We start from the raw sequence: 26,794 nt of genomic DNA on the forward strand, positions 1-26,794 counted from the left end.
AGCTCACTGCTGACTTGCTCTGTGATCCTGAACTGGCCTCCCTGACTCCAGCCACACATCTGTTAAATGGGGTAAATAATACTGCTTCATGAAGTTGTTCTAAGGATTAAATTACATGATCGTTTTACAGTGTTATACAATGTCTGCAGTGTGGTCTGTTTCAAAGAGGTGTTAGTTGTAATTATTATGTGCGTATCCACACCCACAGGTTTAGACTCAGATGCGTGGTATAAAGGTGTATGTGTGTCTTCTCACCTGGAAGGGGAGATGCCAGCATCAAGAAGGAGGTTTTCCCAGGGTGAGGTGTGGCCATTGCCTCCATCTTCTTTTCTCTAATTGGAAACGGCACGTGAGGGGTGGGACCAGAGCCCACCAATCCCAGTCTTCCTTTCATCCATCAATCACAGCCTTCCTTTCTGGCATTGGGCTGATATCTCTCCCAAAAGGATTCCTCCTGCACCAGGAATCCTTTCCACAGTGTGATCCTCCTGTAACCCGAGTGGCAACTGTCTCACTGTGCACCTTCCCCAGGAAGACGAAGTCTCATCCCAGCACAAAGGTGAAGTTTCCTTGTGGATGAGGCACCCACTGTGTACCTGTTATGGTTTCTTCGGTTCCATCATCCACTCTTGGAACCATTTCAGGTGCGGCATTTGAAAATCTGTGGACTGAGTTTTTCTCTTTTGCCTTGATGCAGACCCCATGAGCTTCATCTTCTTCGCAAGCTTTCGGAAACAATCTCTGCTTCAAGAGAAAGTGGGATTTGATAGAAAAAAACATTGTGGGCCATGCATGGTGGCGCATACCTGTAGTCCCAGAACTCAGGAGGCTGACGCAGGAGGATCACCAAGAGTTCAAGGTTAGACTGGACTACATATCAAAATCCTGCCTCAAAAACAAACAAACAACAATAAGACAGAAAAAGAAAAAAAGAGAGAAAAAGCATGGTAATGTTTGGCATCAGTCTTACAAAATAGGCTTATGCTGTGAGCCGGCAGTCTGGTAAACCAGGCTCTCCTCTTGAGAACATATGTTCTGGAACCCTGCATCTCTCCTTGGGTGTGACTGGGAATTTTTTTTTTTTTTTTAAATCGGTATCAGGGATTGAACTTACGTCCGCCTGCTTGCAAGGCAGGTGCTTATGCCGTTGAGCTAAATCCCCAGCCCCATGACTGGGAATTTTTATGGAATGGATGTCAGGGCAGAACAGTTTCAGTCCTCATCTTGGGGGATGGTGGCAAGCCAACTAGGAAGAAGGCCACCAACAGGACCTAAGGGGCCATGTCTGTCCAGCTCACCCTGCCTGGGAGAGGGACCTGGTCCCTTGTGGGCCTTGGAGCTCTACAGAAGATCACCCAGGCTGCCCAGAACCACCGCCTCCGCCACCACAGCAGGGCTCCAGGTTCCCACCCAGCGGCCTGGCTGCTGAGCTGTAAGCCGCCAGGCCTGCCAGGCGCACAGCTGCATAGCTAGGAGACCCCACAGGAGAGAGGGGCCAGAGCTGGTGGGGCTTGGATTAGCCCACAACCCAGGGCAAACTCTCTGCAAGGGGAATCAGTTTGAGATGGTAAGGGGGGCAGGGTGAGAAAGGGAAACCAAGGCCCTGCCAGGAAATCAGCAGACACCACACCCAGGATCCCAACCCCTTCCTCCTGACAGATGTCACACAGCTGTCCTTGTCCATCCATGCACCCTGACCCCAATGTAGGGGGAAGCTGGGGAAGGAATCTGAAACCTGAGCACTTTGATGCGAGAGAAATTAAGATTGCATAACAAGACAGGCTAAGCACTCTGGTCCCATGACATTTAAATCAAAGTGAGCATTTCATTGTTCTTCTCACTAATCATCACGCAGCGACTGGGAGAGAGGCCAGATTATAAAGTAATAAATAAAGGACCCAACCCCCCATGCCACCACTCATATGAACTGTAGAATGATGTGAATTCTCAATCCTTTCACACACACAAAAACAAAAGACCCACCCCTTCCTCGCTGAAATGCCAGCAGCCTTTCCAACAACAGAGGACAAGTCCTGGCCTTCTGGGTCCCAAACTACCTCCTCCCGGAGGGCTGGGAGACCATGGCGGCAGCAAAGGACAGGGTCACTCTTCAGCCCAAGTCTCTCACCCTTTCTCACCCTCCTTTCTGATCTCTGCTTTCTCATTCTCTTTCCAAGACCTTTTAAGGCCAGGCGTTCTGGACCCGCCTTCCCCTGACCCCTTTGCACCTAGGGAAGTGGGAATGTGGCGGTCAGTTGTGCCTGGCTACCCTGATCCTACACATTGTGAGTCTGGAAGGGGGCCGGGGTGGAGCTGAGACACACGGAATGAAATGCTGCCACCTGCTGGAGCTAACAGGAGAAGCAGGCTCCATTCCCCTTTGGGAGCAGCCACAGGAGGGTGTGTTGCAGCTGACGATTCACCTTCCTTTGTCTTCGTTTGATCATCTGCAATGCAGGTTGGAGCCACAGCCACATCCCATTTTTTGGCTGTTTTGTAATTTTATTTGACAATAAGTAGTTAGTTCTCATCCACATTGTCTAAATTTTAATGCTACAACAGAGACATAAATTAGCAAAACATACAACTTGTTTAGTGACTCTTCATCATTCTGTTTCCTGAACAGCTTCGCACAGGTGGGATATGTGGAATGCCTGTTCCTTTGCTGAAGCTGACATCAGTGTGCACTCATGGAATCCCTATTCCCTTAAGGGCAAATTCTGATATCTTTGAGGGTCATGCCCCTCGAAGCCCACTCCACAGCAGCGCTTGCAAATAGTTACGGTTATCCCCAGGCAACCCCTTGTGGGGACAGGATGGCTCCTCTTGTTCTTCCATTCTTCCTTGAGGGGCCCAGGTTGCAAAGGCATCACCCCACTGTATGGATGATGAAAGCAGAGCCTGCAATCTGAGGCCACAGGACGCAGGTGGCACAAAGTGGGTTGCCTGCTTTCCAGCCATAAGCTGTGTCCCCTCCTCGGTGCCCAGACAAGGGACCCCCTGTGAACAGGTCCATATAGGCACTTCAGCATCCAGAGACATGGAGAGAGAGGAGGGAGGAGGGACCAGGCTCCACGCAGGAGAACTGTCCCTGAAGATGCTCCCGGCCCGACATGTACACAGGGGCTCCATTTCCTGAGTGCTCAGAGACATAAACACCATTTTCTGAAATGCAACAAGGACAGATTGGACACCTTGAGCAATGGCTATTATGATTCTCCAAGTCCTTCACTGCCCACTGGTATTGAGGACCACAAATTCACAGCGGCTAATTTTGCATATTTCCTTATGGGATAATAGGAAGGATTGGGATTATTGATACCACCATCTGGGATTTCCCACTGAGTCATCTACACCCTCTTGAGTCATCTCAGGATGATACTCCAGGTCAAGATATTTCTAAACATAAGATTATCTATGCCCTGTGAAGTGGGAGTCTTGGACAAATTGTAATATGCTACTAACCCCACCTATCACTGTATATGCCTAATCAATAGTGGCTGCTCTGGGAGCAGCCGACCCAGAGACACTGCCTTCCCAGCCATTGCTGGAATACTGTATTTGTCTCTGTTTTTATTTTTCTTGCCACATTCTTGAGACTGATGATGAGGATTCTTGCCTGGGTTCCCAATACACTGGGACACCTTGGTCCCTGTTCAGAGTTCTCAGTCTTACAACTTCCCTGGCTCCCCAGTCTCTGAGCTCTGGGTTCTGGCCACCCAGAGGACAGAACTCGTGACAGGCCATCCCCTAGAGCCACCCAGATGATCCTTATGTCCTGACCTCATGCCCTGGGAGTCCTGCTCACTGGGCTCACAGGTCACGATGGCCAGCCTGTGAGCCCAGTCTGCCCTGGACAAGTCAGTTCCCAGACCTCAGCAAAAAGGGCTCCCTCCGGAAGTGGACCCCTCTCAGCCAGCTTGTCCTGTCTTGGATAACTGCTGCTGCTGGCCGAAACTCCAGACAGAGGCAGGACCATGGTCCCAGACCAACTGTCCTCCCAACGCACCGTTCTCACCACTCTAGGCCCCATCTCTCCATCATGTCACTAATGATAAAACATCTCTGAGGTGGATAAGACAGCAAACTATGAAACCATGAGGAAACCAATGAAGAAAATGAGGAAAAAAGACTACTCTCAGGATGAGAGCAACGACTCTCTATACAGAAACAAGATCACAGTGAGAAACCACATGACTTCATACAACCTGGAATCCTGCACATCAAAAATATCCTCCAACACTGGTAATCCTCAGGACTCAAGAAGAAAGTTTTTGCAGCCCCAAGGGTGACACTTTCCACCTGGTTTTAATGCTTCTCTTTCAAGGTCCTTGCCGCTTTTCTGTTAGGAATTGTTGGCAACCGGTTTGTTCATATATTCAGTAGGAAAAGCCTTTTGAATTTTGAACCCATCAGTTTATTACCTATGAAAAAACTTACATGACATTTTAAATTTAAATCAAATATTTTAATTGATTCTATGCAACGAGTTAATGACTCAGCCCTCAGCCCAGAGACGGGGAAAAGACAGAATTAAGAAGCTGATCGCTCTCAGCAGGCTCCCAGCGGTGCTGGGCAGGCTTCGAAGGATTAAACGTTTACAGATGGCAGTGCTGCTTTTTGCCGAGAATCGAGAATCGACAATGGCCCAGTGGAGACCTAGGCCCATGCATAAATCCTTTCTGCATCTTTCTACCAGCTGGGCGGCCAGGACCCTCCTGTCTGCCTGCCTTCCTGTTCCCCAGCCCGGGCCTTCACTTGCCCTTTCTCCCACTCCCGCCCACTGCTCCCAAGCTGCTGTGCGTGTTTTGTGCACCCTGAGGGTCGATCCGGGCCACTGTTAAAGCTACAGAGAGGCTGCAGCTGCAGCTGTCCTGCAGTCTCAGGGTGAAATCCGGCCAGTGGCTGCTCCTGCCCAGGTACCAGAGGTGAAGACCCTTCCTGAACAGGGCCACAGCGCCACCGTGCGGTAGAAGACTGCGCAGCCGGGCACAGCCACTCATCTGGCAAAAGAAAGCCCCTTACCCAGCTCACAGTGGGGGCACCGAGGAGGGCTGGGTTCCAGAGACTGTGGAATGACTGTCAGACCGAGGTCCCAGCCACACCTCTGGGCCTCGCCCTCACATGAAACAGCTGGGGAGGTCTGGACCAAGGTGTGAACAAAACCAGTCACTCTCACCTCCTCTGTCCCATAGAGTCCGTCTAAATTGGGCAATCACACAACCTTATTGAGCCTCAGTGTGTGTCTCCAAAATGGAAACAATAAGAACAGTCAAGGAATACATTAGGCAAGCAAGGACAGAGACCTGTGGTCAGGTCACTGCAGGAGTTTAAGAAACTACAACTTCTCCTTCCCTCCAGGCCTGGCGCCTGGGAAAGTCAAAGCTGGATTGCTCAGGATCCGTCACCAGCCAAAGTGGACACACTCATGCCTCAGCTCCAGCACAAAACCATCCCTCACCATCAGCCACTGTCTGCCATCAGAACACTTCAGCTGAGAGCAACAGGCCACCCTGAGGTGCCAGGGACAAGGTATTTCCTGGAACATGACACCTTCCATGCTAAAATTGGACAAGCTCATGGCCCAGGCCTACCTTCCCCCTGGAGTAGCTCTGGACCTCCTAAGGTACTCGACAGCATCTCAGGGCACTGGGTCCTCACTCAGCTCGAGTCTGTGCCCATGTGCTGCTTGAGTCATCCTGCTTCACGCACTGAATACGTGCCGCACGCTGGTAGCTTGGCACCATGGGGGAGTACAGCCAAGTGATGGGCGATGAACCAGGAACACTGAGATAAATGTGATAATTTTAGATAGTCATCGACATAATAAGCAAGTGCCAAACAAGGCCAAGTGACAGGGAGGGACTGTGCTCAGCCCGATCTGTGAGGAGCTACACCTGGCTGAGCCCTCTCCGTGGAGTGAGCAGCCTCCAAAGACCTGGGGAAGCTGTTCTAAGAGCAGCAGTGGGCCCTGCCAGGCTCTAAAGCAGACACAAGGAAAAGGCAGAGAAAGATGAGACTAGATTCAGCCCAGAGAGCCAGGGCAGGGAGACGGAGCTGAGCTTGAAGAGGTCACAGGGGCCAGCTCGGACACCAGGCCTGCAGCACCACTGCGGGCCTTTGTGTCTCAGTCCATGTGCACGGGAGAGCCCTGCCACGGCAGGATCTCATGCGCGTTCCTGAGGGCTCCTAAGGAAATCTCCTCAGTCCTCCAGGCCTTCCCAGAGCTGGCTACCCCAGCCGTCTGCCTATCCTCCCAGTGGCCATCCAACCAGTGGGGAAAATAAAAACAATTAAGGAGAATTTAGTTTTACAGTTTCAGCTTAAGAAACTATAAAAAGGGAGAAAAAATAAAACTGAGTATAAAAAGAAAGAAGAACAATAGCCACATACCATGTTTCAGGCCCCCACAGACCACATACACAGGGTGACCTCATAAAACTGTAACAGCAATGTGATGGCACTGACAGGGTTAGCAAGCCCACTGTGTTGCCAAAATTCACTACATTCTGATTCTCTAGAAAGCCCTAACTTGTAAGCTGTGGAAATTATTCGCAAAACATAGCCGACAAAGAAACTATCTAAAATATACCCCCAAACTCTTGTAATTCATCAACAAAAGAGGCAAACAATTCCATTTAAAAAGTTCAAAAATTCTGAACACTCACTTCACCAAAAAGAATCTACACAAATGTCTAATAAGCACATAAAAATGACTTCCCACTATCAGTGATGCTCATTGGACATCACCCATAACTCCAACAAAGCTACGAAGCTAAAACATAATTGTCCACTTTTGAAAATCACTAGAGCATCAACTCATTATTATAAAATACTAGTAGAAAAAAGAACCAAGCAATTATTCGATCCTTTCTATATGAATTGTGCCTTAGGAAAACTAAATAATTTTTAGAATCATAGTTATAAAAGGAATAATACCATTAGAAAGCTATCATTGTGTAGCTGGGTGTAGTGGTGCATACCTGTGATCCCAGCACTCAGGAGGCTGAGACAGGAGGATTGCCATGAGTTCAAGGCCAATCTGAACTACATGGTAAGATCTTGTCTCAACCACCCCTAAATAATAATAATAATATTTTTTAAGATAATAATAGATCTAGACACCGATCATAAAAGGTTACTAAAAGCATTTGTCAGTGGTTGATGAGGAAATCACTAATGGTCAGAGTAGAATTACATCTAGAATTACCAACCAAAATCAGCATCATTAGACGAGGGACAAGACATTATGTAGTTTCTGGGGTGGTGTAATCATGCAGAGTCGTGCCTGAAATATATATTTTTCAAATAAATAAATCCCAATATTGTGTCAATCTAACTGCCACTGGAGACTGATGGGCATGTCAAAAGATGCCTTAAGGGTGCAATTAGCCAACTTCTGTGGGAAACTCTGTAGGCAAACCAAAAAGGTACCTTTCAAGGACGTGAGAAGAAAAGGAATTAGTTCAGGTTAATACACGGTCAAATACAAAGGGTGGACCTTGTTTGGATCTCGATTTGAAACGTCTTTTAGAGACAAGTGTGGAGAACTTTTGTTACTCTAGTTAAGTGTCATAACGGTACCGTGATTTTGCTTTTTTTGTTTAAAGTGGTTACCTGTTGCATATATCTACTGCAATATTTGCAAGACAATTTTTTTTCTTTTTGGGGAGGGGCAGTTAGGAGACAGGGTCTCACTAGGCTGCAAAGGATGGAAGAGTCGAGTGACTCAGCGGCAGCCTTTCGCATGACAGCGTCAGAGGCTAAAGGACAGTGACAGGGACTCTAGCAGCTAAAGACCACACGGACATCCAAAAGGGGAAGTGAAGTTGCTGTGGAGGAATAAGGGCCCTGATGGCAGTCTTCTGGGTTTTTGCTAAAACTGGAAATCTAGGCTGTTTCTATGAAATCTCCCAGGATGTCGACAAATGATTTTTTTAAAATATAAATGTAAGGGCTGGTCCGATGGCAGTGGGTTATCAGAACTTATTAACATTAGTGTCACTAAAGTTGGTATACCACCCCCCCCCACTGCTAAATTTGACTGGCTTTAAAAAAAATAAAATAAAATAAATATATATATATATATATATAAATGTAAGTCAATCCTGAAAAGGAAAAAAGAAAAACCGTCTGCAAGCTAGATTTGTTCCCCCACTGACGGCCGTCTCAGCACCCCGTGTGAGGCATGGTACAGAGCGCATTAATAAGCGGCTGCCTCTCCCAGCAGCTGGGTCAACTGCCGGAACCACTAAGCTCACCTGCATCTGAACCCCCAGATCTCCTACACGCAAACAGCTGCGGCGTCTGCCACAACCACACTCTGCACTTTGAACAGAACGTGGACTTGGAACCGTCTCTCAAACCCTGTCTTGTCCCACTTGTCATTTGTCTGCAGACTGGCTCTGCTCTTCCTCCAAATTCTACTGAATCTGTACTATGTCACTCATGGTTTTGAGGAGCCTGTCTTTTTCTAAGCTGTTCCCAAGGCTGATGTCACCCCGGAAGAGTGCAGGCTTCTCTCCTGCTAAGGATTGTTGTGGTCCAGCTTCCTAGTTTGTTTACCTTGTACATAGTCATCTTCCTCCCGGGAGCCACTGTACATAATACGCAGCCCTGATCCACTAGTCTGTCAGTAATAATAATAATAATAATAATAATCATGTTATAGTCTGTATGATTTAGAAAGCATTTTCTCAAAATTTTCTGAGTTGATTTTTATTACCCACCACTACCCTAAAAAAATCCTATCAACATTACTGAGATGCTGGGCTACAAATCTGCCTACAGAGTAGTCTATTTGTTGGCCACTGATAATTTTCTAGTTTGGGTTTCTATGCCACTAGTTTAGCTTCCTTCCTTCCCACTCCACCATTTTACGAGGAAAAAAAAATGATCTCCCAAGCCACCTCAGTTCCAGCCATAACCAACAGAGACAGAAATGATGTGTAAGAAGAATGTTCTAACCACCAGAGTTGCCAGAAAAGAGAATGGGCTGCCTTGAAAGGAAAGTCAATTCTGAGGCTGGATGTTTTAAAGTCAGAGTGAGGTTTTGTACCAGTTGTTTCTCTGCAGCCAGGAAGCCGGAGGGGGTGCTTTTTCACTCATTTATGCTTTTCTATGTTGGCAATCTGCTCTGTGCTCAGCTCTCAGAAGACAACAGCCTCTAGTGGTTAGGGGGTAAGCTCTGGAGGTCAGAAACCTGCACTTGACAGGTCTGATCACTTTCATGCTTTGCACATTTAAAACTAATTCCATCTTGAAGTTTCCAGCAACTTTTCTGTTGAAAATGCCAGCATTTTCTGCAAATAATTCATGCAATGGAATATTGTTCAGTTATAAAAAGAAATGAACAAGGCACGGGGGTGTATTCCCAGCTACTTTGAGATGAGGCAGGAGGATCCCTGGATCCAAGAACTTGGAATATGTGGAATCCTAGCCATTAGATCACCAGGAAGATGATTGCAGGACTTTGAGACCATCCTAGGCAGTACAGTGAGCCATCATCTAAAAAAAAAAGGAAAAATAAATAAATAAAATGAGGACGTACAACAGGTATGGATCTAGAAAAATGTTATAGTTAGTAGGAGAAAAAAAGCCACAAAAGGACACTGCTGTATGACTGTACTTCTAGAAATAGCTAAAAGATAAGGGGTTTCTTGCTGAGGTGATATAAACATTCAAGATTGATGGTTGCACACACGTATCTGTGACTAGATTAAAATCGAGTTGTGCATTTTAAATAAGTAAATTACATTGCATGTGACTTATATCTCACTAATGGCTTTCTGGTTTTTTGTTTTGTTGTTTTTGAGACAAAGTCTTGCTGTGTAGTCCAGACTGGCCTCAAACTCACGGTGATTTTTTTGCCTCAGCTTCCCAAGTGCTAGGATTACAGGTGTCTGCCATCACTCCCGGTATCAATAAAGTTTCTTTTATTTAAGAAGACGTTAAGGAAACTTTTTTTTCTAATGAGTAGAGATTTGTTTCCAGGCCTGTATTGGATCTCTGGAAGGAGGGCTCACCGCTCTGCTGATGATGATCCCACCTACTTGGGGTGCGGACCGACACGCAGCTGGAAACTGCCCTTTGAGAGTGGTCCAGCGGCCTTCTGAGCTCCAATCCAACCCCCCCCCCCCGCCAGCGCCTCAGGGTGACCGAGCGGCCCCCGCGGAGCTGGGGATGGTCCTGAGCTGGTCGCAAACCCGGCGGCCGCGGGGCGACTCCTGAGCCTAGAAACCCTCTCCATTTCAGGGCGACACTTTCTCCAAACCGCACACCGCCCCTGGAGGGCGCTGTCCGGGTCTGCACCCCCGGGAGGGGTCGGGACGGTGGAGCCGCCGCCCGAGTCCCCACCTCGCCGGCCCCAGCTGTCGGCCCGACCTCCTCCGGGACGCGGAGTTTGGCCTTCCCCAGGGGAGAGAAGCGACCTGGATCGCGATGCCCATTCCCCGCCCCTAGGCCCCAGCTCCAGGGCAGCGCCCGAGACCTCCGCCCCACGTCGCCGTCGCCAGTGAGGAACTAAGTTACAGAAGCGCCTAAGAGAAGCAGGAGGAAGCAGAAGGTGGACGTGGGGACCTGAGCGCTGGATGCTGCGCTGGGGCTACAAGTAGCTCAGAAAAGTAACCGGTAAAGAGCTGTTTCCTGCCGCGGCAACGCGGATCGTGGGGCAAATTAGTTAACAGGCCGGAAATGAAACCAAACGACTGGCTCCGTTCGAGCAAGGAGATAAAATGGGGCGTGCGGACACCCAAAATGGTAGTGCTCCAGGTGAGGCTCGAACTCACAACCTCGGCATCGCTCTGACGTACTGCCATATAAGTACCGCGCGCTAACCGATTGCGCCACTGGAGCTCCGTAGAACCAGCCGCGCGATGGCCCTATCAGGGCTCCCTAAGCCCGCCATGGAGCATGCGCAACCGCTTAGGCTCGGACCCGCGCCTTCTGCAACTCGGGCCGCGCTCCCGGGTGCGGTGCGGTACCCGCGTCCCAAAGAGCCGGGGAGTGCGGCGAGGGTCCGGTTCGCGCGTGGAGCGTTGGGTTAGCCGCTGCCTTTAGGGCCTCGGAAGTGCGCAGGCCGAGCCACGGGGGGGCAGCCCGGCCCCGCGGGAGCCGTCGCGCGTCCTCGGGGAGGCGGCGGAGAGGCAGGCGCGGCGCGGAGGGGCCTGGCGGCCGTCGAGACACACGACAGGGGTGGGAGCGGGCGCTGGGCTCCGGGATGCAGGTGCCCGCCTTCCCGCGCGGCCTGGGCTCCGAAAGCGGCCTCTGCCCGCGACGGCGACCGCCGCTCCCGCCCTGCCGGAGCGGGCACGTCCCGAGTCGACTCGCGCGCCCCCTGTCGAGGGGCGGAGTAACCCGGGCTCCGGGGACGCTGCAGCCTAGACGAATGTTTCGCTTTTCTTTCATTTGAAAACGCGCTTTCAATCTTTAAAATGAAATGATCTCATAAAAGCATCCGAATATCCGTTTTGTAAATCAGAAAATGTAAACACTATATCCAGGACCGGATTATGGCTGTTCCGGGTCATAAGCACTTTCGTTTTCCGGGACCGCTTTCCTCAGTTTAAAAAAATAAAAGCTTTTTCAAAAATTATATTTTACTGTGCGATGGTATAAAAAATGAGTATAATTCAAGCTAAATTTGTAGTTACATTCACTCTCTGTCTCTGTCTCTGTCTCTGTCTGTCTGTCTGTCTCTCTCTCTCTCTCTCTCTCTCTCTCTGTGTGTCTCATTTCAAAAGGAATTAAAATGTGAACATTGGTGTTGGCCTTAGGACCATCCTTAAGTCTCCGAGGAATCTATGTCCTCCTTCGATCCCAGCGGTTGCCACCTTCTCGGTCCATCTCCTCCGCCAGCCACTCTTCCTCTGGCTTGTTCTGATCATCTTGTCTCTTGAGCACCTGTTAGCTTGTTTGGTGACCGCTCTACTCACTTAGCCCAGGAGACCAAACAGCACAAGACCAGGGCTCTTCATGCGGGACCAGCGTGAGAAAGCCATGCAGGCAGATCACTGGTGCAGTCAGCTTCATGGTGACTTGACCCCAGAAACAGGTTGTGTTAGGGTGACAAATGTCTAGCAGTAGCTTGGTTCCAGATTATAGAAGACCTTGAATTCAAGCAGGAGAGGTGTCAGTATCCAGGGTGGCAGTGAAGGGACAGCCACAGATTCTATGAAATCTGTGGAGGTGTGGACCTCCTGAGTGGGTTTTTTGTTTTGCTTTGTTTTGTGTTTGTTTTGTGGTACTGGGGATCAAACCTAGGGCCTTCACACTGATCTACATACCAGATCTCTGTACTTTTTATTTTGAGGCGGTGTCTCTAACTTGTCTGGGCCAGACTCAAACTTGTAATCTTTCTGCCCCAGCCTCCCAGAACCTTGACATTACTGGCATATGGGGCCACATCAGCTCTGATGTTATCAGAACACTCCAAGCCATGTTCAGATTGGACTGATCCACCCATAGAAAGGAGCTAGGTGAGGCTGTCTCTGGTTGTTTTGTAACTGTAGGAGACACATCATGAGCAGCTCCAAAATGTGGTGGGCTGCACCCTAGTGTATCCTATCAGACACCTGGCAGATGGGGGTTGCAGGGCTGGGGCTTCCTGGACTGTGTGCAGGCATCGCAGGGTAAAACAAGGGCTGATGTTACCTGGACTTGCACTTGACTTAGCTGAATTTCTTCCTGGTCCTAATCGTGTGTGTCTAAGGGCAGGACACCAGTGAACCAAAAGTCCCTCTTTGGATGGGCTGGCTGAGACCAGGTGGGCCCTAGGTGGCCACCAGAGTGACTGCCAGACAGCTTCCTTATAATCCCATCTGCGTGTTCAGTGACAAACTCCCCAGTACAATGTGACAATGACTGGAAAGAACGGTGAGTAACAGGAAGAGGAGGCACCCGAATGCCCAGAAAAGACGTAACTAACTACTCCTCCCTTTTCTAGCCTATCTTTCCCCCTCTTTTCTTTTACCTTATATCCATAGTCCCTGGACCCCCAATTTGTGGCCAAGAGTGAAATTCTTCACTGTTCCTTCAGTGCTTGGTCTTTTGGTTCTGCTGTTCTGAGACGGATAAAGAACCCAGTTTGGGAGAAGAAATTGGTGGCACAGTGATCCTTTGAAATAAGTTTTTCCCCAAAGCTGAGAAAGGCTGAAGAGGTAGATACAAGGTTTGCTCCAGGATGAACGTAATTTTTTCTCAATAGAAAGAGGTTAATTTCCTGGTAAGAAGGAGAGTACAGTTGTGAACCTTTTTACAGTATTTTCTAAATCCACTCCCATTTGAAGAACGCACCCCTCGTCCTTCCTCAGTCACCCCATGATGGGTGCTCAGCCTTCTCCCCTCTCCGTCCATTTATCTGCTCCTCTATTGGGTTGGTAGACAGTGACACATCCCAATTGTGTGTGCAAAAAGACAGCTCCTTCTAAAGGGAACTAAGTGGGCTTAGCCCACAAGGAAACCGAGGAACCTAGACAGGAAATGCTGAACCTGGAGAGGGGACAGGGTCAGCACCCCAGCTGCTGGAGACCCGGTCCAGTGAAGACCTGTCTGGTGGGACCCGCAGACATGTACCCTCAGCCACGCTGGCTCTGCAGAGCAGTGAGCTCAGAGTTTAGCTCCGCTGCTCCCTGGCCCTGCGTGTAAAGAAATCTTATGTAAGTCTCTTCCTCCACCTCCGCCTCAGCTTCCTCCTGTGTAAATGGAAAAACCTGGAGCAGATTAAGATCACCCCGGCCTCCCTTGACCGGAGAACCCCTTTCACCATGTAACTCCTTCAACACCTTGAAATTAGCTTGGTGGAGGCTGGGGATTTAGCTCAGCGGCATAAGCACCTGCCTTGCAAGCAGTCAGTTGTGAGTTTGATCCCCGGTACTGACAAAAAAGGAAAAAAAGAAAAATGTAAAAAAAGAAATTAGCTTGCCCATTAAAAAACCTGTAAAGTGTCTACTAAAAACTGAATTTTAAATATGACTTATTTTAGATACATGTACAATATTAAAATGGCAATGCCTGTAGTATAAAAAGACTAGTCTCAACATTTTCCCATTTACCAAGTAATGCACGATGTTTAATTTAATTATGTAAGGGGAGACCATGTTTTGTTCATAACTTTTAAAATAACGTGTCCTTGGGTATTGGGACAAATGGACTGTATATTAAAATGTATGAAATTTAATGACTCATTATAGCATCAAAAATAGACAAAGTCTGCTTTCCTAAATGAATGTTCGGAATGTATGCCTGTTGTACTTTTTAAAAACTGGTTTATTTTTATTACTTCCATGTTTTTGTGTCTAAATGATGAGCTAAAACAGAAGAGTTCAAATTGCTGTGTGTAAGTGCCAGTAACACAAAGTGGGTATAGAGGATCTTTATTGCTAATAATGAAAAGCCAAATTGGATCTAACAGCCACTGTATTTTCTCTCTATGAGTTTGGTTCCTGATACACAGGAGACACCATGATGCACCATACAAACATTTTGATTAACTAAATGCAATTTATGGTCTAATGAATGAAGATTATCTTGATTCAAATTTATGGAAAGGTACAGATACAGATATATGCCCGTGTTTCCTCGTGGTTGTGCATAGTGCAGTATTTGATTACAAAAAGTTGCTGTGGAGAAGTCAAATCCCACTTGAGAAGCCACCTGAGCAGTAGTCACAGGAACAGGCTGTGGCAGGCGGGGCCTGCTGTGCCTCCTGGGCGTCTCACATCCACAGGCTCTGTTTGCCAGCCCAGCCTGCAGGAGTGATTCCATTATAAAGGATTTTGTCTTAATAATTATTTCAATTATTATTTTTGTAAACAGAAATGCAAAAGATGCCCCGCTACCTCTAACAGTGGGGACCATCTTGATTGGCTCTCAGAGTGCCTACAATCCCTTTCTGTCCTGATAACCTCCCCTAGTGCCACCAGCACCACATAGAGGAAATGTAATCTACTCAGACCCACGTGGTAAACCCCGGAGCACGTGGCCCTTCACCTGAGTTAAAGCCAAAAAGAAGAAATGATGAGAGCCAGTTAGGTGGAGAAAACTCAGGAGACTCTCCATATTGATGAGAGGAAGGGGACGTGGACACTGTTCTGTTTGGTTTGTTTTTTAAGATCACTTGGCAAAATCTGTCAAAGTTGAAAATATATGTGTCGGTGTGACCCAGCGGATCTTATAGGATACTCCCCTATAAAAGAAAGCTACCCTTTTAACTATAGCTTAGTATTTTCATGTCACTTTGCAGCATCTTAATTACTTCCACCTACAAATCAGCAAAAGCTTCTAGGAGGGAAGTGGCCCAGGGAGTCAAGCTCACCTCCGGGCCTCTTTCCTCTCCCTTGGCTCTTAACTCCTGGGCTGCCTTGATAGTTCACTGTTGACTTTGAGCAGAATGTTTTGCTTTGTTTTGTTTTGTTTTGTTTTGCTGCTGGGATTGAACCCAGAGCCTTTGCATTGAACTCAATCCCAACTCTTTGTTTCTTTTCTTTTTATTTATTTGAAACAAGATCTCCCTAAATCCCTAAGCTTCCTAGCTAGGGATTGCAGGTGTGCCCCACCACATTCTGCTAAATTGTGCTTGTTTATAGTTACAGGTTTTCTAGCTACTACCGGCAGGAGGGTTTCCCAGAAGCAGATGCATCCATATCTAGTGTAAGACCACATAACATTAATAGCACATAGAGGGTGCTATTAATAATACTGCACGAATGGGCATGGACTGGGACTCTTGAACACCTAGAACTTATGGGCACCCTACTCAGCTTCCTTTTGTAAACAGATAATTAGGATAATTAGCTTCCTTTTGTAAATAGGTAACTAGGAGAAACTTCCTTCTGAAGCTTTTTAAATTGTGAGAACACAGATGGGAAGCAGTTCAGTGCTTCATCTTCTTTGCCCATTCAGGGTATCCTGGAACTGGACCCTGAAAGAAGGGTCCTCTATTAGATGGTCACCCCAGTAAGGCTCCCAGGGACAGTGTCAGAGGCTCACTGAGTAGCCTTCTCTCCCTTGGTAAAGGGCTTTTCTTCCTTGGTAAAGGGCTCCTGCAGCACAGCTGCTAGTGGGTGGCTTCCCAGTGGGATTTTGCCAGCTCCCAGCAGGCGATGTCCCATTTGCCAGCCCAGCCTGCAGCAGCACCTCAGCCAGCTCCTCTGCCACCCACAGGGCCACAAGCACACCCTCCCCTGGGAGCTCTGGATCTCAGCCCCAGCTGGGGAAGGGGCATTCACTCCTCTCTCTGTCAGTCCTGGAGACTCTGGAGTGGCTGCTCCTTTAACTCTCATTCCCGTATTCTTCGTCGCCATTTACTGGTTAGCAATTCTTTAAACTAGATTTTCCCTATTGAAACAGCTGGTGTGGTGTCCTGTCTCCTGACCAAATCCTGGCTGATATACATGTATTTGTTCTTTTCAGCTGTCATCTGAGAACAAAAATCCTTCAAAGAATGTAGAGAACATGGTACAAAGTAGGTACAAATACCACACTTCTATAGTGCCAGCATCACCAGACACTGCTCTAAGAGCTTTACACTTTTTTTTTTTTTTTTTGGTACCAAGAATCAAACTCATGACCTCGTGCTTGCCAGGCAGGCACTGTGCCACTGAGCTATATCCCCATCCCTGAACTTTATACTTTATTAACTTTATCCTCACAATTCTCACCACAACCATGAAGGAAGCAGCATGATTTTTCCTCTTATAGATTATGAAATTTTGACACAAAGAAGTGTTAAGAGTCACCAGTATGTTATAAAATTCAGATTCAAAACCAGATGGAACCTGGGTGTGATGAATACCTGTAATCCCAGCTCTTGGGAGCTGAGGCAGGAGGATCACTGAGTTTGAGGCCAGTCTGGGTTACAAAGTGAGTTCAAGGCCACCCTGGACCATATAATGAAACTCTGCCTCAAAAAAGACCAAATAAATACATAAACAAACAAACAAAACACTAGATTAAAACCAGGCGTGGTGGTGCACGCCTGTAATCCCAGTACTCAGGAGGCTGAGGCAGGAGGATCTTACAAATTCAAAACCAACCTGGGCTACAAAATGAGCTCAAGACCAATCTGAACTGCATAGCGAGACCCTGTCTCAAAAAGAGAAGATTAAAAAAAAAAAGGTCAAGTGGCTGAGGAGTCCGTGCCTTCACACACTGCACAGAGAACACTGCTCATCTGTCTCCTTGTAGAGTGCCCGGCACTGGGCACCGTTCCTCAGAGGTCATCAACAAGAGGGGCATGAGCAGAGCTCACAGAGCCCTGTGTGATGGTGGCCAAAGGATGCCCATTTGAAATACAGAAAAGAGCAGCTAGAGCTATGACCACTAGGGAGATGGAAACCAGGACCCGGGTAAACCAGAGCACCCAGTGCCTAGCTTCCCTCCCGCGGAGAGCAGGGGTGTTCCACCCGTCAGTTCTGGCAAGAGCTGGACCAAAACTTAGTGGACCATGTGCAGGAAAGCAGGTCTTAGAGGCTGTGCACAGATAGCAGGAGAGCCTTCCCTTTGGAAAGACAGTCTTAACAGAAGTAACCATGCAGATCTAAGACTCAGTAGTCTCGGATGGTCCTCAGGTCAAAGTCTGGAAGTGAATAGGAAAGCCCACTTGCGGCCAAAGAAAAATAAGCAACTAGAGTAAAACCACCTGTGTTCAGGCCTGTGTTCGGACAGCTAGCTGAATAAGTTCAATAATTTTCGCGGTCGGTTTGGTCTTTCTAATGTGCACGGACATCGTGGGCTGCTTTCTTTTGGGGGCTGTTATAAATAAAGCTGCTCACAATATTCTTGAACATGTCTTTTTTGTTTTTATTTCTTGAGTAAATTCAGGAATAGAATTGTTGGGTCATGAGGTAGTTTTATGTACAGTTTATTTAGCATTTTTTATTGTGGTAAATTACACATAACAAAATTTACCAACTTAACCATTTTTAATGCGTGCAGGTCAGTGACATTTTTGTATTCACCCTGTTATATTACCATCACCATCATTTTATTTGGTAAAATATACACAACATAAAATCTACTGCTTTAACCATATGAACTGTACAATTTAGTGGCATTAAATATATTTGCATGGTTGAATAATCATTGCCACTCTCCAACTGACCATTTTCATTATCTTCCTGTGAAATTCTGCACTTTACAGTAATTCCCCGTGTCCTTCACCCTCCAGCCCTGGTCACCACTAGACTAGATTCTGTCTCTAAAAACTTGGCTATTTTAGGTGTTGGTGTAGGTGGAATAGTACAGTATTTGTCCATATTTCACTAGTGTATTTTAAAGGCTTACCCAAGTTGTAACGCATATCAAAATTTCATTTTTTTAACTCTGACAATATTCCATTGTACGTACACACCACATCTGAATTATCCATTCATCTGCCAATGAACATTTGGGTTGTTTCCATCTTTTGCTCACTGTGAATAACGCTGCTGTGAACACTGGCGTGCAAACATCTGTCTGGGTGTCTGCTTTCAATTCCTTTGGGCATCTCTCTCAAAGTGTTCATTCTGTTGAGTTTTTTAATGAATGCCATACTGTTGGCCGCAGCAGCTGTAGCATTTAACATTCCCACTAACGACATCCCCACATCCCCACCAATACCTGTCACTTTCTGTTTTGGTTTTGCGGTTGCTGTTACTGCTATTTTGAATAACATCGTCACAACAGATGTGCAGTGGTTCCTTGTTGTACTTTTTTGTTTGTTTATTTGTTTGTTTGTTTTGGTGCCAGGGATTGAACTCATGACTGCATGCTTGCCAGTTTCCTTATTTATTTGTAGGGGGTATTGGGGCCACAGGAACTATCGAACTGGACTACTGCCCATAGTGAGCTGGATTTCTAAGTGCTGGCTCTTAGAAATCCACTGTTGTCCAAAGCATGCAAGACCTGTGCCAGGAAGGACGTGGGCATTGCCCCCAGGAGATCTGGGGGAGGGTGGCCAACACAGGGAAAGTTGAAGAAGGGCAATAGTCAGTGGCCCCTGGGAAAGAGTGGGAAGAGGAGCAGCAGGTGTAGAATGTCTCCATGGGGGGAAGGAGGAGAAAAGGGTCAGGGAGCCCTCTGGCCCTGGAGCGGGGAAAATGGAAATGTAGTCCATATATAAGCTAAGCTGGAGCTCAGTACAGAACCGACCTGTGACTGTCTCTGGAGGGCTTCTGCGTGCGAAGTAAGAGGCAAACATAAACCTGCTGTTCTGTCTGCAGAGTCCCAGAGAAATGCCTCTGACTCGAACAGAGAAGGGACTTTTCCTCAGCTGCTCTATGCAGCAGGAATAGGGGGTTCCACACTAAGGAGGCAGTGCATTACAGGGCCAAGCAGCTTTATTATCCGATGTCTTTCCTGATCTTAGATCCTATCCTCGGAGATACAAATCCCAGCCATAAACAAATCTGTGGATATAGCAAGTAAAGTTTAGAAAGATTTAATAGTCAGGAGATAGAAAGCATGTTGGTTACTTAACAGAGAGATTACAACACAGAAAATAGTTGCTTAGGTTTAAAGTTGTTAGGTAATTGACAGATCAAAAAAAGAAATCCGAGGTGTCACATAAGTGTAGTAACTGCAAGAAGCAGCTCCCTGTAGTAAGAAAAGGTTGAATCACTCTGCAAGCTACAACTTGGAGAAAGATGGTTCCAGAATGTGAGCTTGTAGAGGCTCTGACCTTCCTGGAAAGTACCAGTACCTGAACTGCTGTCTCTAATGGGGTCACGTAAAAGCTAATTATGCCTTGTGCTGGGAAAAGCTGAACACTGCATTTAGAAACTGTGGTAGGAAAGAACTGGCGTGCAAGCCAGGAGCCACAGGCAGAGGGGTGGGTAGGAAGCGACAGATAGGAACCAAGTCCTGCCTCCTCCTCCACCCGTGCAGTCTCCCTGCCTTGCCTCCTCCGGGCAGCGCCTTGCACAGAACCAGCTGGCAAAGCGCAGGTGGAGCCTGCAGAGCCTGGAGTGCAGAGTGTGAGCGTGGAGGTAAAAGATGATAACAAAGGGCCTAGTGCCGTGCAGAAGCTGGTGACCTCGCAGACAAATAGAAACCTTTTTGGAATATGCCACCCATCCTCTATTCTACTCACCCAGAAATGGGAGCATTATCGAAAGAGCAAATAGGCCAAAAGGCCACACTTCTGCGATATGGACTTCCTAATTGCTATTTCCTTCATTTGTCTCTGGCTCAGTGGCTAAGTGTCAAAGAGTTACCGCACATTCTCATTTATACTTGACATGAAGAGATTTCTAATTTGATATGCAACTTTTGATGTACTAACTTTATTTATTTATTTTGGTCTTTTTCCTTTTTATCAGTACCGGGGATCGAACTCACGACTGCCTGCTTGCAAGGCAGGCGCTTATGCCGCTGAGCTAAATCCCCAGCCCCTTGATGTACTAACTTTAAAACCAAGCCCCCACCCCCCTCAATACTCATTGAAGTCAACCGTAGCCACGGAAGAAGCCGGGAGCAGGTGGGCACACGTTCCTTTACATCCTGCTGCCTCCGTTTACCCAGCTGTCTAACTCGGTTCCAGTTAATACTCGGAGCCCCAGTTTCAGTTTATGGAGACTGAATAAGAGCGCTGTGGTGCTTCCCACAGGTCTGCTGTGGAGTGGTCACTCAGTATGCGGTAGCCGCAGAGGATGCTACACTTTTGTACTGGTTATTCTCAGACTTTGCACCAGGCAGCAAAGGGAGCCCAGGAAGAGACAGCTCTGGTTCCTGGAAGAGAGGTCTGGTGGTGGAGCATAACGGTGAATAGCAGGTTCACACCTGCAAGAGTTTCCACTGAGTACCCCAAGTGATGCGCCATGGAGAGTCTAAGGGTGCTGGGGCCCAAAAGACGGACAACCACAAACGATTCAAGAACGTGGAGCAGTCAGAAACCTCCCACACAGCTGCTGGGAGTGCAAAATGGAGCAGGAGTCTCTTGAGGAAACGGGCCGGCAGTCTTTCAAAATGCTAAACACCAAATCCAATAAATGAGAGATGCAAACATAAACTGAATCATAAATATACAAGAAGAGAGACTCTCACTAGCAGCTGAGGAGCTGAACCTGCAAGGGACAAGTAAAAGGCAGGGAGATGAGACTAGAGAAGGCAGCCTGAACCTGGGACACATAGTGGGTCCAACAGCAGAAGCCTCCCAGCGAGACTGGGAGAAACCCAAGGGGACTGGAGACATAGGAGGGACCAGGTAAGTGTGATGGGTGGGTGGTCTACTCCAGGCAGGAAGGAGCAAAGAATGTGGGAGTTTAGAGTAGACAGAAAGGCAGCACTTGGTGACTAGGATCACCCAGGGGGACTCGGGAGTGCCATGCCCAGAAGACCAGCTACTAAGGTGCCCTGTCCAGTAGCGTGCCTTGGCTCTCCCCACACCCTCTGTAACTAGCATGGAGCACAATGCTTGTCTCTTTCCCTAAGCATGCTCCACAAGAGATCGCACAGAATAACCAAGAAGGTCCACTGCAGAGATGATTTTGCACGAGGATTTCTAAACTGGAGAAAAGCCAAAACCAACCAAGAGAAACCAGGGAGGAAAGAATGGTACCTGGGAGAATTAATAGGCAAACCAGAACAGGACTTTCTGGCAAAAGCTGCCAAATTGTTACCGATCCTATTTCTTTCTCTCCAGCACATGCTAGGATTTCTCCCAGGTTCCTATGAAGTTAGATGAGACCATGTGACTGGGCTCCAGCCTCCAGAATGTGAACAGGATGGCAAATGTCACTGGGGCAAGGCCTGGCTTATAAGAACCACTACTCTCGAGCAGTGTCTCCTGAGATCCACGCCATGTTGGAACTTAGGACTCTGGGAAGCCAAGCCAGCACCTCCCCTCCCTGGTAAGCGGAGGCAGGCTGGCAGACTGCAGCCCTTCCAGGGGGAGACCCAGCAGTGTCTCCTGAGATCCACACCATGTTGGAACTGAGGACACTGTGAAAACAAATGACCATCCTGCCTCCCTGCTTAGCAGTAGTGAACCTACTGCTACATGGGCTAGAGTCAAATATCCCACTTCCCCTATCCTCCTTCTCCCCTCCCCCAGCCGCCGCCCATTAGCAAATGGGAACCAGAAATCTGAGCATCTCCTGGCAGGTTGACCATAGCAAATAAGGAGGACTTCCTTCTACCATTTCTTTGAAGGCAAATATTTTTATTTCTGTTTTGTTCTTTTTTAATTAATGGTACTGCTCTATTCAATATTCTGTTTTGATAAGTTCTGTAGTGTTCTATATTTCATCTCATTTTGATATATGTGACTCAAAGAACAACTATTATAAAGATAACAAAATATATTGTGATACTTAAAAAAAAAAAAAAATTTAACCCTGAAGAGCAAAATTGACTTATTAAGGACTTGTATACTACATATAATTTTCTAGTTTGTTTTAGATTTTGTTATATGATCACAATTCTAGTTCATATGGTTTAATGTAGCAAATAAATAGCTCAGTTTGTCATCTTAAAAAAAAAAAAAAAAAAGAAAAGAAAGAACCACTACTCTCTCTGATCCTCTTTCTGCCAGTCAGATGTCAGTGCCCAGGCAATGCTGGATGTTACATGGTGTTGCAGCTTAGATCTGAAATGTCTCCAAAAGTTTCATGTGTTCAGGGACGGTGCTGTCAGATTGGGTCATGACGGGGCTACACTCATCGGTGGAATGAATTCTTTAATGAGTTCATAGCTTGAAAGGTGGGGCCTGATTGGAGGAGACAGATCGCTGAGGGTGTTACCTGAAAGACTGAAAGGGGAGCAGGAAGAGGAGGAGGAGAAGGGGAAGAAGGAGCAGAAGCAGATGGATGTGACGGTACCTGTCTATAATCCTAGTACCCCAGAGCTGAGGCGGGAGGATTGTAAATTCAAGGCCAGCCTCGACTACACAGTGAGACTTGATCTCAAGAAAAAATGAAAACCAAAACCCTACAAGTTAAATGCATATATGCATTTATTTAAAGAATAATCACTTAACACACAGGACCAGAATGTAGAGGTGAAATGAATCAAAGAAACTGACTTAAAAGCCAGGGATGCTGGACATTGTTAGCCGCTTCCAAAGTGTTCTTTCCCACCACCCAGTCGTGAGTTTCTCAGTGCTGGCACTGCAGACATTTGGGGCCGGAGAATTCTTTGCTGTGGGGCTACACTCTGATCAGAGATGTTTAGGAACATCCCTGGCTTCTTTCTACCTAAATGCCAGCGGCTCATCCCCCCACCCCAGTTCAGAGTTTAACTGGTTGTTGGTTACAAGACCTCCTGCCACCAGGAGGGTCAGGACAACCAAAAACATTTTCAGACACGCCAGATGCCCCTGGGAGGAGCCCAATTCCCCAGGTGAGAAGCAAGTTTGTTCACTGGCCACCTGAGGCCCTCAGGCCCATACAGGAACCAATTCCTGGGGTAAGCACAGTGGGAGACTGTCAGGTTGTGGTTGATACTTAAAGCTAAACGTGAAATCAGCTCCTCCAAATCCTCCAAAGTTCATGGTCCTGTAACCAATTAAACATTTCAGTTTAACCAACTGGCTGTCTGTTTGACCCAACTACCGCCAACTTAAATTGTTTGCTTGTTTTGTGTTTTTGAGGCTATGCAGTTCAGGCTACCCCTGCCCTGGCTTGTAGCTTAGGCTGGTTAAGTTGTTTCCTATGGATCATTCTGCTTTGCTCTCTCTCCTCTCTCCCTTTTTTCTGTTTTATTATTGTGCTAATGACACAGGCTGCCTCCCCAGACCTTTCTTTATTTTTTTATTTTATTTTCATTGTGTCACTAAGTTGCTCAGGCTGGGCTGGAATTTGGAACCTTCTCGCCTCAACCTCACAGAATGCCACAATGGCGGGCGTGCCCTACCATGCCCAGCTAGACTCACTTCTGTTTTTCTATGAATAACATCAGGTCCCATCATTGGTTGGCATTCTCAGAACCTGCCTGATTACAGGAACTGCTCTGTTAGTAAATCATTTTTATTCTGTTTTGTTTTACATTACTCTTCTTCTTTGCTTGAATAAACTCTATTTGACATAACTGGCCTGCGGAATTTTCCCTTTTAATGGAACAAATATTTCAAGAGTTAAATATGAAATATGAAAGCACTGAATTCAGCTCCTAGGCTACCAGACTGGGTTTTTAAAACTCCAGCCATGTGCCTTTAGGTTTCGTAAGATACGTATCTAAAACAAAACGGACAGTGATAGCTATGGGAAAACCACCCAAACATGTTGTCCCCAAAGTCCACTATAGAGCAACAAACCACCTCCCAAATCAAATGACTTACAGTAACAGCCACTGTACTGCTCCTGCTGCAGGGGTCAGCAACTTGAGCTGGGCTCAGCTGGGCAGGCCTGCCAGTCTCCCCAGGCTCACCAGGCCTGCAGTCATCCACACTGGCTGCCTCCTTGTCACGGGTCCCCTAAACCTCAAGAAGGCCACTGGGAGTGTCTGTTCATAGTGGCGGCAGCAGGCCACGTGACGAGCTCAGCAGCTGCAAGGCCTCATGGGATCAGTCTCAGTTGAGTCACAACATCCGTTCTGGTGCCTTTCAAATTCAGAGCACGTCAGTGACAGTCATGATTCAATAGTCAGGGAAATGGGTTCCATTTCTCACTGGAAAAATGCAGACTCCTAAGACAAGCGGTAAGGACCGGGAAGGGAATGGGTGATGAGAGCAACTTCCCACTCAAGGGACCATGCCTGGAAAATAGTAACACACAGAACAGGTGTGGCGATCTGAGTATCAGCCAAAGCTGAAGTCAAGGTGAAATATTTTCTAGTGTTAAAAGAAATATTATAACAAGAGGGTAAAATACTTATGAGCTTTTTTTTTTCATCCAACAACATAGATTCAAAATATATAACCAATATATATATATTTTTCTTCCCCAAGGCAGGTCACAGAGACTAACCTGCCCAGCCACTGGCCACACCAACCTCCTCTACCCTACTCTTCAGAGTAGATGACCCCACTTCAGGGGCTCTGCTTCACACCCACAGGCGAGTCACACTGCATAGAAAGGGATGTGACACCAACTTGGGGGTGCAGATGTTCTTGTGCTCAGGACTCCTCCAGAGCAGACTTCACCCACTGCATCTCTCCATCTGGCTGCTGACTTGTGTCTTTTAAAATATCCTTTACAATGCACCAGTAAATGTAAGCACAATATACCGTATTTCTTTGTGTGAGTTGTTCTAGCAAATGAATCCAGCTCAGGACTTTGAAGGCACTTGGTCTGAAGCTCCAGAGGCCCAGACTTATGGCTGGCTCTGAACTTGATGACCCTCTCTCTGTGGGATCCAAAGCCACGTCCAAGTAGGCTAATTCAATCGGGACACTGAGCTGGTGTCCAGTGAAGGACAAGGTGTTTGAAGGCTGATGGGGATAAATCTTCACAATTTTTGGCATCACAAAAGCAATTGGTATTGTCAGAAGATCATGGGAGAGAGGCTGGGGATTTAGCTCAGCAGGATAAGCGCCTGCCTTGCAAGTGTGTGGTTGTGAGTTTGATCCCTGGTACGGATAAAAACAAAAAAGACAAAATAAATAAATAAAGCTATATGGATTTCTTTAAAAAAAAAAAAGAAGAAGAAGATCATGGGAGAGTGAAAATTTGGTTTGTTTTTTCTACTTGCCAATGTGTTTCATAATCTAGACCTTTGATTCATACAAAGGGATTCACTCTTAAATATTTGCCAAGTTATATAAAAGGAGGAGAAAGAGGAGACACAGTGAGATAGAGAATCTTTACTAAGGCAGGCTGAGGAAGGATTCTGCTGAAATAACTATTCAGCCCACTGAGGCAATGAAGGACCAGACAGTCATCACCAGCCAGGTTCAGCCAAGCCCCCGACTGGTCCCAGCCACCAGGCAGGCACAGGGTCCAGGGAGGCAAGACCCGGTGGGCAGGACCCAGGCGCACTCTCCTCCTGGGGTAGATGCTGTTTGCTTCTGATTCTGAGGGGCACCCGAGCTTCCTTATTCAGAGCAGGTCAGGTCCAGAATCCAAAAGAGGCCAAGGGCCATTGGCCAGAAGGACACCCAGAAGGCGGTGACCGAACAATGGCAGAAGATCTGGATAAAAGGGACACAGTCCATTTTCTGATATAGAAGTCAAATGGTGGCCAGCAGCCAAACTAGAAGGTTTGCCAATTGAACAGAGTAGATGTGGTGGCCTACACATGGCACAGAGCAGAGGGCAGATTTGACAGTGATTTGACAGATTAGACTGCATATAGATTAACCTGGATAATTCTTTTTTTTTTTTTTTATCAGTACCGGGGATCGGACTCACGACTGACTGCTTGCAAGCAGGTGCTTATGCCGCTGAGCTAAATCCCCAGCCCAACCTGGAAAATTCGGATCCCAAAATTCGACTTATGGCCTCAATTATTCAAGTACTTGACTGCATCCATTAAAACACAGAGCAAAGATCATTTTCCTTTGGACTGTGCAAGAGAACATCTTGGGGCCGAAAGCACTTTTCTTTCCTCTTTGAGTCTGCATTCATTCAGGCCTTCATCCAGCTGCCCACCCGTCTCTCCAATTTAACAAACTTCCAAAACAAACATAACGCATCATAGATTCTTGGCCTTTCCTGTGTCATGGTTTACCTCTGCTCTGAGTACTGGTGGATGACAAAAATAAAGAAGGTGGTTTGAATTCTTTGGGCACCAAACCACACTGGAGAAATGGTCATCCCAAATGTGCTAAATAAATAAATAAAAAGAAAGCGGGGGGGGGGGGGGGTGGACAGCAAGCAGTGGAGTCCTTGACAGGCGGAGTCCCGCCTTGAGTCTGTCTGGGTCTGGACTTGTACCTGGG

The 26,794-nt window shown here is 47.1% G+C and overlaps 2 long non-coding RNA genes and 1 other non-coding gene across 5 annotated transcripts in view; 1 reads left to right on the forward strand and 2 right to left on the reverse strand.

Moving 5' to 3' along the window:
- The window catches only part of LOC106028337 (uncharacterized), a 37,625-nt gene that overhangs the window by 6,111 nt on the left and 4,720 nt on the right, over positions 1 to 26,794 (reverse strand). For both annotated transcript variants that reach the window (XR_010040525.1, XR_001201937.2), the window contains 2 exons: positions 24,254 to 24,669; positions 256 to 23,471 (listed from right to left, as the gene is read on the reverse strand). This is a non-coding gene — a long non-coding RNA (uncharacterized LOC106028337). The remainder of the gene's footprint in view (positions 1 to 255; positions 23,472 to 24,253; positions 24,670 to 26,794) is intronic.
- LOC134471226 (uncharacterized) lies at positions 10,636 to 26,666 on the forward strand. 2 transcript variants are annotated; one of them, XR_010040526.1, is made up of 3 exons: positions 24,501 to 24,612; positions 24,863 to 25,126; positions 26,246 to 26,666. It is a non-coding gene; the product is annotated as an uncharacterized LOC134471226 (long non-coding RNA). The 2 variants fall into 2 exon arrangements; XR_010040528.1 differs by lacking the exons at positions 24,501 to 24,612; positions 24,863 to 25,126 and adding an exon at positions 10,636 to 10,770.
- Positions 10,763 to 10,854, reverse strand: Trnai-uau (transfer RNA isoleucine (anticodon UAU)). The gene is given in 2 exon segments: positions 10,763 to 10,798; positions 10,817 to 10,854. It is a non-coding gene; the product is annotated as a tRNA-Ile (tRNA).

The sequence above is a fragment of the Cavia porcellus genome, unplaced genomic scaffold (assembly GCF_034190915.1).
Source record: "Cavia porcellus strain 051 isolate PalLab524CR breed Dunkin Hartley unplaced genomic scaffold, mCavPor4.1 scaffold_1, whole genome shotgun sequence".
In the NCBI taxonomy this organism is placed as follows: domain Eukaryota; kingdom Metazoa; phylum Chordata; class Mammalia; order Rodentia; family Caviidae; genus Cavia; species Cavia porcellus.